Here is a 20,718-nt window from a genome sequence, read left to right on the forward strand (position 1 = left end):
TCGCTCTGTCTCCCAGGCTGGAGTGCTGTGGCACGATCTCAGCTCCCTGCAGCCTCCACCTCCCGGACTCAAACCATCCTCCCTCATCAGTGTTAGGAACCACAGGGATCTGTGGGGCCACAGGCATATGGCTATGCCTGGTTAATTTTTAATTTTTTTTTTTTTTTTTGTAGAGATGAGGTTTCACCATGCTGGCCAGGCTGGTCTTGAACTCCTGGACTCAAGCGATCCTCTAGCCTCGGCCTCTCAAAGTGCTGGGATTGCAGGCGTGAGCCACGGCGCCCGTCCCTGAGACAGGGTCTTATAGAGGTAATCAGGTTAAGATGAGGTCACTAGGGTAGGCTCTAATTCAGTATGATCTGGTGTCCTTATAAAAAGGGGGAAATGTGGAGCCTGAGACAGACACCCACAGAGGCCAGCTGATGTAAAGAGACATCCACATCCTCATCTGACCATCTACAAGCTGAGAAGTGAGGTCTGGAACAGCTCCTTTCCTCACAGCCATCAGAAGGAATCAACTCTGCCGACATCCTCATATCCTCATCTCCGACTTCCCAGTTTCCGAACTTGGAGAAGATAAATTTCTGTTGCTTAAGCCACCTGGTCTGTGATACTTTGTTACAGCAACCCTGGCAAACTAATACAGCAGGGAGGGGAAAGGCAATCAAACTTCATGGTTCAGGAATTGTTCTTTTAAAGAAGAGGGGTGTGGGTGAGCATACACATGCAGATTTGCAGAGATGGGGGGGTATCAACAGTCAGGAGCTGCTGACTCCTGCTGCCTTCACCCAGTCCAGAAAACAGTAGCCCAGAGAACTCACTTGCTCTGCCCCTGACAGCTTCGGGATGAGAATTAGGATGTGCTGATTTCTGCTTTTCCTGCAGGGTGGACCCTACCCTTTTTTTTTCTTTCCTTGTTTTTTTCGCTTTTCCTACCCAGAAGAGTGAATCTACCACTTACCAGACCCCAAGGAGAGATCTCCCCTTCTCCCACCCCGGCTCCTCCTCCAGGCACAGGCCCTGTCCTGGGACCACTGCCTTTAACGTCAGGGAGAGATTTCTGTTGTTTTTTTTCCCCAGGTCTCCCAGTAGGCTCTGATCGAGCCCTGGAAACCACACCAGCTCTCCCAGGGCCTTAGCAAAACAGGCAGTGTTTGTCCTCTCCACTCACAGGCTATAAAAGTTTGGAGTTGTATCCCTGAATTATGAAGGGTTCCAAGATGTGCACTCATCTGAGGGACTGGCGGGGGCTCTGTTTCTTTCTGGGACACTGGCTGAGCTGGCTTTGCAAAGTCAAAACAAGATTCATTACCCTGGGGCCGGGAGCAGGGAGATACACCGCCTGACCCTGCAGACCTGCCCCATATGTCATGGGCCTGTCAGAAATCTCCCAGAATTCCCTTTATTATCTAAAGGTCGCCACCCGGGCAGAGCTGAGAGAGCCGCATGGTATAAACTAAACTACAAGAGCAATCAATTTCAAGCAGCTGCCTTCCCTGCCACCCCATCCCCTGCTCCCCCTTCCTTAGGCTTTGCCCTCTTCAACCCCCTTTGGGCGAGGGTCAGGAAAGAGCCCTGCTTTGCCATGGCCACCTCCCCATTGGGTCAGAAAGAATTTCTCCAAATTAGCAGAGCTTTGATGCTATGAGAAGCAGGCCGTGGGAGCACTCCTGCCTTCTGTGCTAAGGGAGTCCAAGGAAGGTCATCCCACCTCTTCCCTGATTCTAACAGGACCCTATTTAAACCACCTTATCAGTTGAGTTGCTGTTCTGGTAGACATTACAGGATTAAAGGACAGAAAAAGGAATTCTCAGGCTCCTTCCAAAGGCAGGAAAAGGAAATAAAAGTAGGCATATGGCTTTGCTAAGCCAAGTCAAGATTCACGTTAGGAGACCTCATACTCTAATGACCACAAGTAGCAAATTACTAGCAACTCTCATTTATTTTCTGGAAGAAAACAATGAAGAGTAGCTACTATTATTATCATTTATTAACCACCTGCTACATGGCATGCTATGCTACATGCCCTGTATATGCTATCCATAGCTGTGTGATTACCTTGCAAGATGGGCATGACTATCCCCATTTCACAGATGAAGAAATGGAATCTCAGGAAGCCTAACTTGACGAGTATCAGCTAGGAAGCCAAGATTGCTGAGGCCCATGCTTTCCCTACTACTCTACACTGCCTAGATTCTTAAGGCTTATTTTTCAGCCAAACCTTCTTATCACTGGTCTGGGAGAACTCACCCGAATGTTTAGTAAGATTTGGCAAGTACTTTATGTTAAAGGTCAAAACTTGAGGCTCCACAGTTCCATTTATGTCTACGCTGAGCTGATCCTTTATTTTGGTAACCGGGCAGTGATGGGGTAGGGCCCACAGGAGTCGTGGTTATCAAGCACCAGGTGGAATCCAGGGGTGGCAAGAGGCTTGCTAACTTGGCAGCCACCTTTCACAGCAATTCCAAATGATACTTTCAAACAGCCTGGAAATGTCTCTCATCTAATATTCACTGTACAAGGGAGAGCCAGGGACTCTTTGAGGTTGAGATGGGGCAGGAGAGCAAGCTTAAAAAGTACTCAACTAAAAAGCTAAATAAATTACAGTTACTCCATATAATGGCATATTATGCTGCCATTAAACATAACGTTTTGAAAAATAATGACACTGCTCTAATTTACATTACTGGGAGGGAAAAGGAGGAACAATGATGGAGTAAGAAAAAACCAGAACAAAACACTAGGCATTCATCTCAACTGACCCTAAAATCCCACATACTCTCCTTTGAAGCTGTCCACATCTTTTTCTTCTTGAAGAAAAATGTTAATGGTTCCCAGGAGACCCAGGTGAGAGAACTTCCTGCTTTCTTTTGCAGACCTTCCTTTCTACTTCCAGTGGCCTCACATGGCTGGCCACTGAAGCTCTCCAGGGACAAGAATGACTCCCAATCCGTGATGCTTCATCTCTATCTCAGGGACAGTGACCATTAGTGCCAGATGATGTGCACTTTTTAGCACTGCTCATTTCCAGAAGCTAGGGTTCCCAAAAGTTCAAAGGGCGGGGCTCTTCACCAGGAATCCCCATGCTGCCTCCCTGAAAATAATGCTTCTAAGACAGTCACATTGTCACCATCCAGGCCTTCCTCTGAGACGGACCCTGGTAAAACCCATTGGCAGCCAAGATCCAGCCACATGTCTGCAATTTGTGCCTTGTGCTGCCTCATTTCTTGTGCCTCAGACCCACTGTCTAACTTTGCCAGGCACATGGCCAAAGTGTGAAATCCACCTATGGAAACACCTTCTATGGCTCCTTGCTGTTGCCCAGACAGACTCAGCACTGCTAAGCACCCAAGTTCAAGTCCTTTCCCAGCTGGCTCTTCTTTCTCGAACCTCACTGCCCACCTCTCCCAGAGTGACTCCTCTCCCAACAAACTGGTTGGTCTGTTGAGTCCCCAAAACACCCTGCCCTGGAATGCTTGTTTCCACTCTCTTCTTTGCCTATCCATACCCAGCCCATCCTTCAAAGCTTCATAAACCCTCTAGGGCCTCTCCACCTCCAATCTCTTCTCTCTCCTCCAAACTCGATTAAAAACTGCTGGTTTGGGCACACACTGATTCTAGCACACACTACATTGCAGCATTGGCTGTCTTTTTTATGTGACTATTTCCTATCTCCCCATTGAATTAGAGGCCCTTTGAAGGCAGGAACAGTATCTCATGCTTCTTGGTATCCGTGCAGGGCTAGCATGATAACTTTCACTTCGTATTGTGCTCAGCCTGAATTGTCGAGAGCAGCGAGAGGCGGGGCCCAGGTGCTTATTTGCTTTCCCTCAGTGGACACTGTCCCTGCTAGTCGGCCTCAAGAAATGATTTGAACTAATACACTTGGCTCAGGGATCTGTCATGACTGATCTTCAGGAGGTAGTGAAGAAGGAGGTGAATCATTTAGGAAGGATCCTGGCTATTATTTGCCTTGAACCCACTGGGTGAGGCTAGATGGGTGAGGTGGGAAGAAAGACGGAGAAGAATGGGAAAATACCAGCTCTGTCTTTGAAGAATGTATAATCCAGATCTGTGCAGGAAGAGTCTTTGCAAGAGTGCTCCAGAGTTGTTAACCATATAATATCATGGATCACATAAAAAGTATAAAATAATAAAAAATGAAGAATTCACAATATAAAGTGACCAACAGAGTGGGGTGGGGGAAGTCCTCTTGGAAGGTTCCAGAACAGGGTCTTCAACAAGGAGGTCAAACTCCCAGTGCTGGATGGCACAGAGAAAAGACCTTGGCCTTTGGAGAGGGACCTGGGCTCAAGTCTCATTCTATCACTTCCAAGTTCGGTGACCTTGAACACGTTATTTAACCTTTTGGAGCCTCACTTTCCTCAGCTGTAAAATGACACCTCACAGGGTTGTGGTGAGAATTAATGAAATAATGGATGTGAAATTGTTTTGTAAACTCTAGAGCTTTAAGTAAACAACAGTTACTCTTGTTTCTGTTTTTGGAGAAACACTGTACAAGGACATCATCTCCTGGGCTGCCTTGTATGATGGTGACAAACTCTGAGGGTTCTGTTTTAGCTTTAGAGAGCGGTGATCATTGTGCAGTAGAACGTGGTGACCCAGCACCTGCCTGCCGAGACCTAGTCCTCTCGGAAGAAAAAAACAGGGTGCTGCTAGTCCCACCTTCTCCCCATGCTGACCTGAGGTCTTGAGTAGCCATTCCCACCAGTTCTATCAGTGGTCCCATGACTTCCAGGCCACCCCTCCTCTCATGGCCCTCAGGTGATTTAGGACCACTTGTGTTGCTCTTGCTAGTTTGTCCAGGCACGTGTGGCAGCACAGAAGGGTGTAGAGGAGGAAAGGGGAAAACTGGTCCTGAGGAGGAGGAGAAGATGCTGAGATACCAGCTCCTTAGGCTGGGGCCTCGCATTCTCTGGGCCCTTCCCATACAGGTCCGCCTTGGTACACAGGCTGAAGTTCCTCTTCCTTCCTTGTCTTTCCCTGCCTCTCTTTCTCTCTAGTGCTTTTCTGAACCAACAACCAGCCTTCCAATAAAAAAGCTCTAACTCCTTTTCAGGAGGAAGCTTCTTAAGCAGGCTATGTCCCCACCCTGTATCTTCCCACCTGCAGTTTCTATTATTTTTGTCTCTTTGTCTGAGACTCCCAGCTCTTGCAGTAGAGATCCTTAGCTGTCAGACAGCCTTTCCTAAATAACAGGCATTCTCACACTCATACACACCAAGCAAGGGGAGTGCCATGGAGCTGGATTAAAGGGGCATGCGGAAACTGAGGGGTGGCTGGAACTCTGGGAAGAGGTCTGACCACTTAAAGATCTTTTCTGTGCCAAGAGGTACAGACACTTGGCCTGAAGGACACTTAAGCACCTTGAGTGGCATCAGCCCCTTGGTGAAGGAGCACAGGAAGTAGACATTTGAGACCCTCGAGGCGCTATCAGCCCAGCCCCGGACCCCTCTCGGATCCCTCAGCCCGCTGTGAGGCAGAGTGAAGGGTGCAGTTTTCAGAGAGGCTGAGACAGGGAGAGGAATGTGCTGATGGGGAGCAGGGTGGGAATGGCAGGCTGGGGAGGGAGGACCTAGGGCAGGAGATGAAAAGAGCTCCCTGAGTGAGAATCTGGCCCTGGATGATGAATGGGGTGTGAGAGAGAAGCCGGGAAAAGGGTAAACAGCCAGGAGGGACCCAGGAGGGAAGCGGGAGGGAGGGGTGAGGAGAAAGAATGTGGAGGTCAAGGAGCAAAGAAAATGCTCCTGGAGTGATTGACTCAAGATCCAACATGTTCCACACTGGATGAAGGCACATGTGCAAGCAGATGTGCCTGGCCACCCGCCCTCCCCTCCACACCCCTGCGAAGGTGTGAGCATGTCTGTCTGCTCTCCTCCCAGATGCATTCCATGCCCTCTGGAAAACCTTTCTTCTGATGTTTGGTTCTGAGTCTGCAAGGGACCCCACTGTAATACGAACATGTATTTGCGCAGTGATTTTACAATTTCCTAAAAATTTCACATGCATCATCCCACTAATGTACCCCTTACTCAAGCTGGTGAGGTTGAGAGCAGCATCTGCATCATCAGTTTACAGGTAAGATGTAAACTTAGGTATATTTGAGGTTGAATATTTTGGCAAAGGCACCAGATGTGAAAATGAGACTCGGACTTGGGGGGGTCTTGGAGTTAAACATGTCACTTGGCTTCTCTGCTGCCTGGCGTTGCAGATGTCACCAACTGATATATCTTGGAAGAGATCACTTACTCAAGAGGACACTCTCTGCCTGCACATAAGCAATATTCTGCCCATAGCTGAGGATATCCTGTTACTATTCTTTGCGAATGGAGGTGGGGTCTAAGGATCTGTGACTCAGAGTTGAATTCTTGGGGACCCCCTGTGAATGATTAGAGGAAAAGGTCTGGGGCTGGGAGCTGCTGGCCATCCACTGAATGCCATTTGGCTCTTGCCCAGTTCTGGCAGGAGGGAAGGAAGGCTGGGGAGGGGCTGAGGCCTGGACATGGCCAGGGGCTTGCACAGGTGGTGGCAGATGGAAAGGATCCAAAAGCACAAATCTGTAAGGAGAGACCACGGTGCCAGTCTCCCTCTCCCCAGCTGGCCCTCTATTGTGGGAAAGAATGCTAGCTGCCAGCAACCCCTCTGAAGACCAAGCACCTCTACAGTCCCTATAGCCAGCCCAAGAACACAGGAGCCTCCTATCTGCCTTAGACTCCTCTCCTTACCCATCTCCTCCCAGCTCTCAGCCCTGGCCTTGCTGCTCTTCAATTCCCGACAGTGGCAGATCACTGATTAATTCAGGGCTGTTTAATAACCCTTCTATTTCGATGAAACAAGCTGTCTTGTTTTCTTTATTTTTAACACTGACTTTCGTTTCTTTGCTAAGCATCTTACTGTCATTTAAATTTCTCTGTCTCCAACCAAGCTGATAATAGACTGGAGTGAACAGCTGCTTCCATCCTGTTTATGACAATGATTAGAAGTTAGAGCTGTGCAAGCAGAGAATTGACCAAATCTCGGTTCAGAGGGGTCTGCTCCTGCTTGTAGAGGGAGTGTTAATTTTAACATGATTAGGAGAATTCTGGCTCCAGAGGAGACCAGGGCTAATCCCAGCCTAGCCTTCCTGGCACCCTGCTCAGAGGAGACTGCCATGGGCCTGAAGGTGTGAGAACCAACTTTACTTACTTTGTAATTCAACTGTATGGACCCGACACTCCACTTCATAACAGAGCCTTTTCCTCCACTGAGTTTGGATTTACTGAGCAGCAAACAGGGAAACTCCAGCTTAGAGAATTTAGGATGGGTGGGGCCCTCAGCTATCCGCTATGATAATATCTCTGCTCTATGCAGGAATCTCTTCTTGAGACCTGGCCATCTTCTAGCCTCTGCTTGAATTCCCTAAATGTTGTAGAGCCCATTCCCTCCCTAGATAGCCTTTTCCAGGCTGGGATAGCTCTGATTAATCTTGCTCTTTCTTTCTTTTTGCAATACTTATTTGTGACTTGTAGGACCATGATTTGTGTGCATACCCTCTCTTGCCAGGTTGAAACCTCAAGAACCTGGACAGTGACTTGTCTCCTCGCTACCATACTCAGTATATGGATATTCTATAAACACTTGTTCAGTCAAATGAAATTATGCTGCACCAACTTTAAAATTTCTTGCAAGGAATGTACCTTTCTTCTCCCAGGTGAAGCTTCCTATTTTTCTCTATGCAGACAAATGTTGCCTCTTCCCATCCCCAGGCCAGGCACGGCTGCTTCCCCAGGGCCCTGCTTTTTCTTCCAGGCCCCCAGGGAATGCATAGTTGGTGGAAAACTTGGCCAAGGAAGCTGGGGGCATGCAGTGGAAGTCAATTGGGTGGCCTAGACAAGGTTCTCTGGATCCCAGCACCCCTCATTCCCTTCAGGTCAGCCACAGCTGCCCGAGAATGCTCCCAGGTGCATGATGTGCAAATCCAGTCTGGGCCGACCCTCCCTGCCTCTCATTCCCTCGCAGCCTTGTGAGACTGGAGCTCTCTGCGCCTCCCAGCCAGCACAGTCTGCAGGCAGCTGCTTGGGTCATTGTCTCAGCCTCTTCAAGTTGTGAATGCGGAGTCTATAGAGACTGAAACACAAACAGCGCCCACAGTGCCTCTCGGGGAGGGAGGGGCAGCTTGGCCTTGCCAGAGCCATTGACTGTGCAAATATCAAGGCTTACTGTGGATGGAGGAAAGCTGGTTGGAGCTATTCAAAAGGCGGAGTTTTTTGACACCACACTGCCCAGCACCATGGAAGGGCTGTGGTGTGTGCCGAGGGCTGGCAGATGGGTAGAGAAGAGGAGAGGTCAGTTCTCACACGGAATACTGCGTCATCGGGAGATGCCTGTCTGCTCAAAACCAAGGAAGAGAGAGATGGGGGAGGTCACTGGGCACAGTGCAGGGACAAGAGACTGGAGAGAAAAGGTAGCTAAGTGGGCAGATCAAGAGAGTGTGGTGGGTGAGGCTAAGGCAAACAAACCTCCTAGCAATTGGAGGGCAGTGAATGGCAGCTTGCTGTGTGACTCAGAGCAATGCACTTACCCAGTTTAGACTTGGGTTTCACATCCACTATGAGGGCCTGGGTAAAAGCTGCTATTAAATGCTCAAAAACATTTCCCAAGTATTCTACACCAAACACCTCTTTATTCTGCAATTCAAACTCTTTCTTAAAAAATAATATTTAGAAAGGAAATCAAGGCATCTTGCTGCCCCCATTTTCTGCAGGCTCTTGGACAGTGCTATGGGATGTTTAGGACTCTCCTCTCACAGGCCCCATCCCGCACTCTGCACTTCCAACAGGGACAAGTCTCTTTGTGGTGCTTGGGGAGCTTCTTGGCCTACTAGAAGATAGCTGATGCTTCTCCCCAGACATCCTGCTATGTTTTGACCGATGATCAGCACTACCAAGGACATAATCCCTGAGCCCCAGGGTCCAGTTTGGGCTCCTGGACTCCACTCCTGCTAATGCACTTTATGATGTGTTCGCTCCATCCATGTCCCTACCCCTAGGAGCTCTCTCTGCAGGAGAGATGCAAGCCCTGTTGCAGCCAAGCAGCCAGACGCCCATGAGCTCTGCCTTTTCTTCTTCCACGAAGGGTCGACTCCCATAGCAATGCCAACCTACCAATCCTATGACAGTGTCATTCGTGTCCACTCTTAGAGCTCTGAAGGCACTAAAAATCCAAGGGCGGCACAGTCAGAATTCAAATTCCAATCCCACTGGCTAAGTGTTGACCATAAGCCCTGAATGTAGTCTCCTTGCAGGGCCACCGTTGACTTTCTTCTCTATATCCCATCTCCACCAAGTATTCAGCCCTTTATACTTTAGCATACAGATTTTCTTTAAATGAAACCTTATTTTTCTCAGAAAATTCCAAACAAATTTGGAGAGAGAGGGGGAAAATAACCCTAGTTTTGCTTTTTATACCTGTTCCAAAATTTAGAGTAATTTTCCCTGTTTCCAGCACTTGTCATTTTTCCAACTTACCTAACACCCTCTTCCTGGGCCTGACTCCAGGAACAAAGACAAGTGAGGGTGCTTGAGTATTCACTCCATTATACAGCCAGAGAAACCAAGGTGCTGGGTAAGGGGCAGGAGCCAATTCTGCTAGAGCGTAATTAACCTCTTATCTCTCTCCTGGGACCAGGGAACAAATGGAGGGTAAGCACTGGTCAACAGGTGAGAAATCTTTAGGAAGCGGGAAGGGCTACAAGTGTGAAGGCAGGCACTTAGTTCCTGTTTGATTCTTTGACACCAGGCTCCTCCTGACCATCTGCTCTCAACCATCTCAGTGGGGCCTAAACCTCCTGCAGGAGGGCGCTGGGAGTGGCTTCCAGCTCCCCATGCAGTTCAGATCTTTCTCTCTCAGTCTGTGGGCCAAGAAAGCTGAAGAACTTGACCCCCTGGGGGGTCACTCAGAGTGGGATAGTAGACTCGAATTTTGTTCATTTACAGATACACCTCGGGGGGTGGGGTGTTTGCCTTACAGAAAACATGGTAGCCTGGGTTTTAATCTCACAGAGAGTGACGGGACTTGTTAGAAAGTTTTAGGCAGCGGGAGTGAGGGTGGGGCATCAGTGTCATCAGGGCAGTGTGAAATCCCCAGCCGGTCCTGCTCCTGGAAAACACCACTGCCCAAAAACATGGAGCGGAGACCTGGAATGAGAGCTCTGCTGACTCACGAGGGGCCTCCTAGGGAAGGAGCCTGGGTCTTCCTGTCCGGCGTGGGCTGGACTCCCGCTAAGAACCCTATTCGCAGTGAAATTCAAAAAACTGGCTCTTCTCCTTCAGGTATTTTTGTTTCTCAGGAGAAAAAAATGGGAAACCGGGGGAGCGGTCAGGGGAGGTGGGAGGTCAGAGGCCAACGTAATATTTACCCAGCCCAGCCGAGGCCTTTCGCTTTTATGAAGCAGGAAACCACTTCAAAGCGGCAACATCCCCTCTTGCCACTTCTGTCTGCCTGCTGGTCCTCCTGCCTCTACACCGCAAGGCAGGGCTTTTCTACTCACCCTTTCCTCTGCTCCTGAACCTTCCACCCTCTCTCCCTTAAAGGGTGGAGCATGCTGCCTGGCCGGCCGCTCCCTCTAATCCCTGCTCAAAGGTAAAAAGACCTGCCCGTAGTCACAGAGCAATCACAATCCATAGGCTCCCCTGACATTCTGAGCTGTCCCTGGCGTGCTCTTGTTCACTTAGTGAGTTTTCTACCACTCAGAGGCATGGGGTTACAACTCCTCATCCGAAGCCCCATTCCACCACCAGAGCAGAAGCGGAAACGACGGCTAGGAAAGGTTCTAGAGACTGGGATCTAGTGGTTCTTTACATTGTGGAGGGGGCAAGAACTCCTTCTCTTCAGAAATACAAAACAACATGTACCCACATCATTCTTGAAGATATGGAATCTCCCAGGTTTCACAGGCATCTTGAAGCCTAAGTATGGCCCTAGCGCTGCGCTTCCCAGTGCAGGGGTCTGTTCCCTGACAGCATCACTGATGTGGCTCCCCCAGCCTCAGACAAGGTGCAGGGAGAACATGACCTTCCTTCATAGGATTAGAGACTATCTTTGAGTTGAAATCTTCGTCCTTCTAACCTTTCTCCATTAGTATCCCTCTGCCCTCTTTGCGGACAGAAAGCTTAAAAGAGTTCATTCAGATAAGAGTAGGTGCCTAATAGCAGAATTCTGAGCACTTAAATGTGAATGTGGATGAGTAATATTATTTCCTGAGGCACCACACTGGCCTCTACACGCCAGCTCCAGAAGTACCAGAAAGGGATGCAATTTGCATAGAATACAACATGAAAACCCTTGGGAGTGTGCACCCTGGAGTCCTTGCTCTAGGATGTTGACTAATAGAAAACAACTCCAACGCTGTCCATTTACAATCCTCAGAGAAGAATGAGGGGAAAATCGGGTAAGTAGGGGTAGCTGTGAGAGGCTGGAGCCCACAAGAGCATTAAATAGTCATCATTCTTCACAGGAAACTGTGAAGTTCTCCAGCACCTCTGAGTCTCTCCTGGAAATCTTCATCTCCCATGACTTAAAGCAAAGGCTTTGAGGAGCTGTCTGCTCTCACTTCCTCTGACCCCTAGTACACATTGTTAATGCCATTCTGCCTTTTACTGCAGGTATTTGGGGGTACTTGGCTTATGCAATTTCTTCCTTCACTCTCTTAATGTACTGTAAATGCCCTGAAGGTAGGATCTCTTACTTTTTCATCCTTGTATTAGGAGGGAGGTACCACATTCTTGGCACCACAGAGATGATCGATCCCTATTTATTTAAACTTAAATGAATTCCGATTCCCGCTTTCAGTGTCATCCTATTTGGTTTAGTACAAAGGGCAAGAATCTCTCCTTCTTCTCTCCCTCTATACTACAGTTGAGAGGGAGGCTGTTTAGATAGAACAAGAGAAAGCCTGGGAGAACAACTCCTCCAAGAGGGCTGGGAGGGCCTGGGGTTCCTCTGTCAGAAGATTCTGTCTTCTCAAAGCCTCGGAGAGAATGTGTGTGTGTTGGGAGGCACGCAGGAGATGGGCTCATTCACCAGCTCTTCACTCAGAGCCCTGGGATCCCTCCTCCTCTTCCCTCTGAAAGACAAGTTGAACTTTCCAAGGGCAACTCCACTGCCTTTTATCTCTCACCCTCAAAGTAATTTTAGCCAAAGAAAAGCAGAATTAAACTTTCATAACACGACACATTTATCTTGTTTTTTTCTTTCTTTTCTCTATCCTCCCTTTCCCCTGCCCTGACCTCCAGGTACATCTGAGCTAAAGCAAACCAAGATGAACTATCAGGGGATGCTATCAGATCGGAAGAGACGCTGCTAAGCTCTGGCCTCCTGCCCATCCCAAAACTTCAATATTTTTCCATGCCCCTTTTAGGCAGTTATTATCTCCTTAGATTAGAGAAGCCTCTGGACTCTGCTGTCTCTCAATATTGTCCTCTGCTGAAATGAAAGGGGGAATTCTAATTCAGAGAAAGACTCCCACAGAGAATATGAAGAAAAAGATTAAATCAGCGGTATAATGTTGACATGCATTCAGTTCCTGAAAGGTCTTTAAAAAAAAAAAGTCTCCTCAGGAGCAGTTTTGCTACCAACTGAGAGTCTCAAAAATCTGCATTTAGGGAGTTGGGAGATGGGAAGGCATGTAAAGGCCCTTCGGGGATGGGCCAGAAACTTCTGTTGCTGATAAGAACTGGCAAGGGCCTTTTGGCGCGCCAGCCAGCAGATTGGACTGCCTGTTAAGTTGAGAATGCACTCCCTCCCTGCTACCCACCCCTAGACATGACCTGTTGGGGCAGGCCTCTCCGGAGCTGCTCACAACCCATGCACCCCTGCTTAATGCTGCAGGCGCCTTCTCATCCTCTGCAAACAGACAGAGGCCCAAAGGTCTCACTGGCAATAGGACCCTACCAGTTGTGGTCTCTGGGAAGTGACAGCTGGAAGTTTCGAATATATCTCATCTATTAATATGTTTTTTCTTCTAAAAAAAAAAAAAAAACCACACACACACAAAAGCCACTGTTTTGGGCCAAGCCTGGCTTTCAAGAGTCCCCTCTAGTGGAGATAACCTGCTACTTCGGCTTCCCAGTTCAGCCAGGAGCCTCCCTGGCCCGGGAAGATTCAGAAAACCCCCTTCCGCCTGCAAGGCTCTCTTTCCCACTTTCTCTTTATGTTCGCTATGAGCTTTGTCTGCCCCCATTCACACTGTCAGTCTCTCTGTCTTTATCTTCCCTTGCTGTCTCCCTCCCTCTCTGCATTTATCTGCGCCTGTGCCCATATTTTGACTTCTGTCTTTCCACATGTGCCTTTGCTCCTGTATCTTGATTTACATCTTCCATCCACCTGCTGGTTTCCTCTGACGTTCAGGATTCCAGGTCTGACTCGCTAGGAATGCCTTGGGAAGGACTTGGACCACATGGACTCACCTCAAAGGGCCAAAACAGCCACCCACAAGCCAGATCCACAGTGAGAAGCACTATGAAAATCCTAGTGGTTATAGAGCTGTCTATAACCTGAGCTCAGAGCTCCTGCTCCAAATCCTGTGTGAAGCCAGTCGCTCCCTTCAATAGCTTCTCCCCACCTCCCTGCCTGCTTCCCAGTCTCTGACACATGCCCTGCCCTGCGAACAACTGGCAATGCCTGGGTAAAGGGACAACTGGCAGTGGGTAGGAAGAGTATGCTAGGGCAGGGGAAGAAGGTGAGGAAGAGGTGAGTGGGGGTCAGAGGCTGAGCCTGGGGCTGTGGCAGCACAGTGGAGACAGAGCGAATGTTAAGCTGGGGTGAGGAGGGGGGAGATGGGGGAACACCTGCTGGTCCTCTGAGTTTCCCAGAGATATTCTTTCACCCAAGAGGGAGACAGAACCAGGGCAGGGAAGGCGGTTAATGGTTAACCAACTGTAGGAGCAGAGAACTTTTGCACTGCTCAGGCCTCAGCCATTTATTTCAGCTCTGCACCCTTCCTTCCTCCTCTCCCCTTACACTCTTACGCAGCAGGGACCCTGCTCCCCAACAAAGGACTTTCTCGTCTCTATTTGTGCCCTCCAATTCCAGATGGAGCAGTGTGGAGCTAGATAAAGAGGTTCCATATGCCCAAATGCTAGGGAATGAGGCCCAGGAGAGCCTGAGGGCTAAGCCCAGGAGGACGGGGCTATGCTCTTCTTACCAGCCATCCCTCCCTCGTGCCTTGGGACCAGCTGTTTGACTCTGGGAAGAACTGCCTTTCTCTCTGTCTCCACAGGGCTCACCTTTAGAAATGACCAAAAAAGAAGTGGATGCACACCCACCCCTCATTTACTCTAATCAGGCATGAAGTCTTTGTAACGAAGCGAAAAAACTGTTAAGGGAACCGGTTCCATTCATCATTGTTTGAACTGAACGTATGTGAAGGGTAGAAATAGAATATTCACATATAATGAATGGATAACAGACTGCCCCTGGGTGGGGTGGTGGTGACTGGGGCTGAGGGGGGAATGCACATGAGCTGTAAAACTCCCAGCACCTCAAAGCCTGTTTCTACCAGTTTCCCCTACGGACAGTCCTGAATTATTTCTAGTTAACAGACTGTAACACAATGCTGCAGTCTCTTTATGATCAGAACGGGGGTGTGGGGTGGGGGGCTGGCTAGGCGCTCCTTGCCTCTCCATTTGCCATGATGGACAGAAGTGTATTATGCCTCAGTTCGTGTGTGCGGAGACAGCTGTGTGGCAATGCAGGGAGACAGCTGGTGGTGGTGGGGAGGTGCTGTTGGAGACAGGAATTGCCTCCCCCACACCAAACCTTATATCTTAGGGAGGCAATCATAGAAAATGAGGTAGGATAGAAACTATTAAACCCCCAAACAGTGACAACTCCAGCACCATAAATATTTCATAGCACCTAAAGTGGTGAGTTTAGGCTGCTGTCAGCTGCTGCCTTGTATATTTAACCATGTCACTGGTTTCCCCTCCTGCTCCTGTGCTTTCTTATAACCTGCCCATGAAATAAAGATTAGCTGAGTAATCAGAAGTATTTGTAAATGGGAAAGGGACCTAGGAAACAGGTAGCTGTTCTTTGAGTGCTTTCTTTTTAACCTCATTTTAAGTGCAGACTTCAGTAAAACAGATGGTGAATGAACTTTTACATTCGCCGCATCTGCAGCTTTTGATGGTCAAGAGAGTTGCAGGGTAAATGCTCCCCTGGTGCTCTGAAGACAGGGGTATGTATTCAGACCAGGTCTGAAAGGGGGGCCACCAACTTTGTAATGGCATGGTTTTGGGTGATGGACGTAAGACACTGCCATACTCTTCATTTAGACTTGGGCTGAAAAGCTAGCCAGCCCCCCTGTCCTGCTCCAGGCTTCGAGGGACCCCTGTCCTTATGCCCTGTCAAAAAGAAGGACCAGCTGGGATTTCCTTGGCAGACTCATGGTCCCTGGGTAGAGGAGATCTCCTGGTAGTTTACCACTGCTGCTCTTCAGCATCTTCCCTGCACATCGCTCCAAATGTCATTTCCATTTAACTGCTTTGCAAGCCAATTTGCCCCCATCCTAATGCAATTTGCTGAGGACAGTGAGGGAGCAGAGAGGGCAGTCTGCATTGCCCTCCCTTTATCAGCGGGTCCCTGAAGAGGATCAGCTGCAGAGTGGAGGGAAATAGCTCCTTTAGGTAATGCTGGCTGGTGGCAGCAGGGGCAAGTTCCGGGATGAGGAGGGGTTGGTGGTGATGCCGGGTGGAAGAAGGGGAATGAAAAACAACCTCGCTAGGGTATTTTCACAGATTCCACTCTGTTTCCTTGGTTCCCTACCCTTTCTCCTCACTGCCCCTTCAGCCCCCAGGACACCAGTGAGGAGAGATCCCAGGTAATTAGTTCAAATGGTTCTCTGTGAAGAGAGAGGGAAGTTAATGAATTCTTCTCTTTTCTTGCCTGGAGGTCAGAGGGGAGAGGGCTGCAAGAAACTCTGGGAGCTTTCTGGGGTGATTGCATAAAAGTTGTGCATTTCAGTTAGGAATAGCTGAATTCCTCCAGCCAAGGTTATATCTTCCTGGGGCTCAGTAGAAGGTCCCAGAATCCAAAGTCAACCCAGAAGGAACAGTGAAGTTTCAATGTCTAGGAAAGAAGCCCAGCAAAGGAGGGAGACTGCTATTGTGTGGGGAGAGGGGAGAGCTAAACCTGACTCGTGCTCTCAAAGTGTCCAGCCCAGGCCAGCCAAGATACTCATCTTGGCCTGCCGCTCATAAGCCTTGTCCACTGTGCACGTGAATGGAAGGAAATGAATGTGACCCCAAATTTCTGTGGGTTCCTCCAAGCCGATGGGCCCCCAAGTGACAGCCTCAAGCTGTGATTGGCAGTCCCAATCCCCTCAAACTGATCCTGCTTTCATGTCCCTTGCGTACCTTCTATGGTGTGCCACTGTCACTCTAAGATCTTAGATTCCTACAGGAATCCTGTTCATATTTCCATTGCCCACCTCTTGGGGCTCTCATTTCTAGACGCTTGCTGACCTAGAACCTCAAATCTCTTATCCAACTTCTTCTCCCCCATTATTTCTATCCCTCCTGAGCAGAGCTGAGTTTGAGTAGGTAGGTCCCACTAGGGCAAGGGTCATTCCAAACAGGTGGACACTTTTTCGGGGACCTAGAATGGTAGTTTCTGGTGACTGTCTGGGCATCTAGACTATGATTGGCATTATAGAGACTACCCGTGGGATGGATAAAAAGGGCTAGAATTTTCTAGGATCCCTACCTAACTTGTGGGGTGGGGCAAGAAAGAGCACATGGAAGGAAATATTCTCAAATGGTTCGTAAGGAGCCTCTGGGACCCTAAGCAAACTCCCATTTCAACCCCCAGCACTCGCGTAGTCCTCAAACTATGGGGCTGGACCCCTGCTGGGCGATACACCGCAAAGGGAGTCCCGGGAGATGAAACACTTAGACCCATTCAGTGCCTAGGAATCTCTCCCCGAGCCTTATGGAACCCGCGCAAATGATGTTTTCCCCTTTCCCTGATCTCCAGTCCCGGATCTGAAGGGACAGCCGGCGGCCACCAGGGACTCTGGCATTGGAGTGAACGCCCCCAAATCGATCGCTGGCCACTGTGGCTTTGGGTTGTCTCGCTGGTGCCACCGAGGCCCTCTTTGGGCTCCAGCTCTCGGGACAGCCTTGCCACCCCGAGCTCCCCAAAGCCGCAGAGCGCCGGCAGGTGCGCGGTGGAGGCGCGCCGCGGAGCGCTGCTGCCGCCCTCAGCCCGCGGCCGGGAAGCCTGCGGGCGGCCAGCCGGGAAGCCCTGGGCGGGAAGCAGCGGCTCCAGTGAGCCTGAGATCGCGCGCACGCCGCGCTCCGGCCCGCGAAAGTGGCCGAGCCCACACGGAGACTCGCCCGCCGCCGCCAAGCCCGGTTGCCTGGGGCCGGGACCCCAAAGAGGCGGGTGCGGGAGAAGCCGCCACGGGTGTGCGCGCCTGTGGGGAGAAGGCTGAAGGCGCTGCCGACTCTGAGCGCCCGGCCCAGCCGCCGCTTACCCAGCTCGGCGACGTCGGTCTGTCCTTCCGTCCCCGCTCCGTCTGCCTCGGCCGCCGGCTGCTGAGGGCGGCGCGAGGCCCCTCTCCCTGCCCGCAGCTCGGAATCAGGGAGAAGACCAAATCCACATGGAGTCCAAATTCATTAAAATCCACGTCAAGCCACCAGCCACTTATCTGTATTCCTGAAGTCGCCCCGCGGTCTCCGCTCCGCGCGCCCCTCAGTCCTCCGTCGCCCCGCAGCAGCCCCGCTGGGCGCTGTCGCCAGCTCGCTGGGGGCACCCGGAGGCGCCGAGGGGGCGTGTGGGGGTGGCCGGCGGTGTCTCTCGTGGGGAAGAAGCAGAGCCCCGGCTGTCTTCAGATTTTTCCAGCGCGACTTTCCGGGCTCCTCTGACATCAGCAATCCCGGCGCTTCCTTCCCTTCTTGCTCTCCGGTTCGTTCACAGTCCCATTTCCTCCGGGAGCCTGGCTTTCCAGATCTATTTCGAGGTTTGCTCCGCCGGCTGCGGCGCTCGCGCTGCCTACCGTTCCCAAGCTCGCGGGGTCTCTCTCCGGATCGCTCGCCCTCTCGGCTGAAAAATTCCCAGGAACTGCGCTCCGCTGCCCTCCCGCTCCAGTCTGGCGCGGATGCCTCTCAGCCCGGCAGCTCTGGCTCCCGCGGTGGTGGTGGCGGCGGCGGCGGCGGCGGAGCCCTGAGCGCCGGCCTCCCTATTTTACCATGCAGCTCATTATCATAGAGGCCGCGCGCGTTAACCCCTTCCCCGCCGGCCGCGGCAGCCCGAGCTGGGGCCGCGCCCGCTGCTGGCACCGCCCGCCACAGCCAGCCCCGTGCCCCCTCCCCCGCCCGCTCGGACTTCCTCCTCCGCAAGCTGTCAACAAAGGAGAAGCAGGTTTGGCATCCGGAGGCCGCTCTGCTGCCTGTCCTGCGCCCAGCTCAGCCTGGACCCATCGGCCACCTTAAGTAGCCAAGGGGGCAAGGGAATTCGAGTAGGGCCTTGCGAGCCCAGCTGGTTTAGCCCCCGGTGGGGATAGAAGGTCGAGCATTGGGGTTAGCGGGGAGCTCAGGACACAGGAAGAGTGAGTGAGGGCAGTAGGGACAGGGACTCCCCCGCCATTCGCATCACCTGTCACCGCGCACATCCTGCACACCTCCCTCTTGATCTTTGAGTGAGGGGTGAGTAGGGAGGAACGGGGCTTGTCTGATGGGGTTGAGACTAGAGTCTGGGAATTTGTGGGAGAAAATTTCCTCTTCTTGTAAATTAAAAAAAAAAACAAAAAAAGGCCAACAAGCTGTCAAATAAGGCTTGAAGTTGTTGTTATTATTATTATTGCAACGAGAAGATGAACCTTGCTCTGAATTGAATCTCAAGCTTCCAGCCCTAATAGAGATCCTGGACATCTGATAAGTCCCGACTTGGATGGGGTCACTGGGGACAGGAGAAGAGCTTTCTATATCCAATTCAGAGAATCTTTTTGGCAGGGGAATCAGAGGGGTGGCGATAAGATTCTAACTTATTTTAATAACCTAAGGTGAGAGGTTTCAGGATTCTGGATGACAATGCCTCGGTGCCCTCAAGGCCACTGATTCCTTGCTACCCAGTCTCAGTAACTCCGCAGCTTCTAGACGCTGCTTTTCGGAAGGGGCCTGCAAGCTGGACCCCAGCGAGTTCGCAGGGTCTGCGTAGTCCCTGCTCGCGATTAGAGCGCACACGAGTTTACTCCTGTCCAAGTACTCTGATAAGCTTCCTCTACTGCCCTCTCGTGGCCACAGTCCTCAGTGGTATAAATCGAAAAAACAACATAAATCACTGCAGAAAACCTAAAAGCAATTGCACGAAATTCTTAGAGCAGTAGGGGCAGAAGAAAGGAATGGAGGGAGGGATGAAGAAAGGGGGGCAGAAGAAAGGAAGGGAGGGAGGGATGAAGAAAGGGAGCCAGAAAAAAGAGAGAGAGAGAAAGAGAGGAAGAAGAAAAGGAAATCTGGATTAACCAGTCATCTCGAACAATCGTTCATTCAATACAGGACTAGGGGATCCAGGCTTTACTCCAGTATCTGCAGAAATCAGCTAATTCTTCAAAAGTCCTTCACTGTAATTAGCTGAAATTTGTGTTTCTGTAACTTTCACTGGTTCCTGCTAGTTTTGTCCTGTGGAGCCACAAAGAATCTGTCTAAGCTGTGTTGCCTGATCCATACTTGTTCTTTCCTTCAAACTTCTTTAAGAGCATTTATTGTTGGTAACACACCAATAAATTATCCTATTTACCCTGTATTATTATTTATTGATTTTTATAAGTAGATCTTGTCTACCCATGCAGACAGTCTAGTCGATCCCTTTATCTCTGGGTAGACTGAATCTAAACCACAATTTCTTAAGAAAGATGATTTGAAGAAGATGCTAGAAGATTTTGGAACACTTCCCCCATTTGTTCATGGAGTCTGGCCAGCTACACCTAAGACCAGCAGTGGTAGGACTGGAGACATCTAATTGATAAAGCTCCAAGCTGAAAATTAGGGCCCTCTGGTTCTAAATCAAGTGCTGTCTGACTCTGGAAGAAGTCACCTCTCTTCCCTATGCCTCAATTTAATCACATCTTGGGAAGATTATGATACAATTTAAATAATTTTCTCATACACCCCTCCAGCCCCACTCCTGTGGTCCAGAAATAAATCCTAGAATGAAGAGCAAGGAAGCATAAAATGAAACAGACTCCTCCACTCACCCCATCTTTTACCCCCATGCCTCCCCTCTGTTTCCTGAATAAAGGGAGAGAAAGAGGGAACACAGGCGGGAGAACACATTGCGGCTGACAGGGTGGCACGATGCCATCCAGATTCCACATTGCCACTGAACAGGGTCTAAGATCTGAGTCCTGTGAGACTATGGAAGAGCCTGTGGTCAGCATAGCAATGGAAAGAGCGCTAACTTGATCTACTGGGAGGGACCCTTGATGAAGTACCTCTAACTTCTCTAGGCCATGGTTTGTCCATCTGTAAGATGGGAATTTCTGTCTTCACTCTCCAGACAGCTGGGGGAATTAAAATAGATATATGTAAGAGTGTTGGAAGAATTAATAGTATCATCGAAATGGAAAGATTGTTGTTATATTTAGTCCTAATAGGCTAGAATAAATACGGATCTTATTAGCTAAACATCTAATTATAATAACATGCTCCGAGAAATTTAAAG

At 50.0% G+C, this 20,718-nt stretch overlaps 1 protein-coding gene across 1 annotated transcript in view; it reads right to left on the reverse strand.

The window, feature by feature from the left end:
• PLXNA2 (plexin A2) overlaps nucleotides 1-18,257 on the reverse strand; it is a 221,297-nt gene extending 203,040 nt beyond the window's left edge. The window contains exon 1 of the mRNA XM_011937960.1: nucleotides 17,534-18,257. The gene's annotated coding sequence lies outside the window, so the exon portion shown is untranslated. The remainder of the gene's footprint in view (nucleotides 1-17,533) is intronic.
• Nucleotides 18,258-20,718: the final 2,461 nt, after the last annotated feature.

This window comes from Colobus angolensis, unplaced genomic scaffold, assembly GCF_000951035.1.
Source record: "Colobus angolensis palliatus isolate OR3802 unplaced genomic scaffold, Cang.pa_1.0 Scaffold100, whole genome shotgun sequence".
NCBI classification, from domain to species: Eukaryota; Metazoa; Chordata; class Mammalia; order Primates; family Cercopithecidae; genus Colobus; species Colobus angolensis.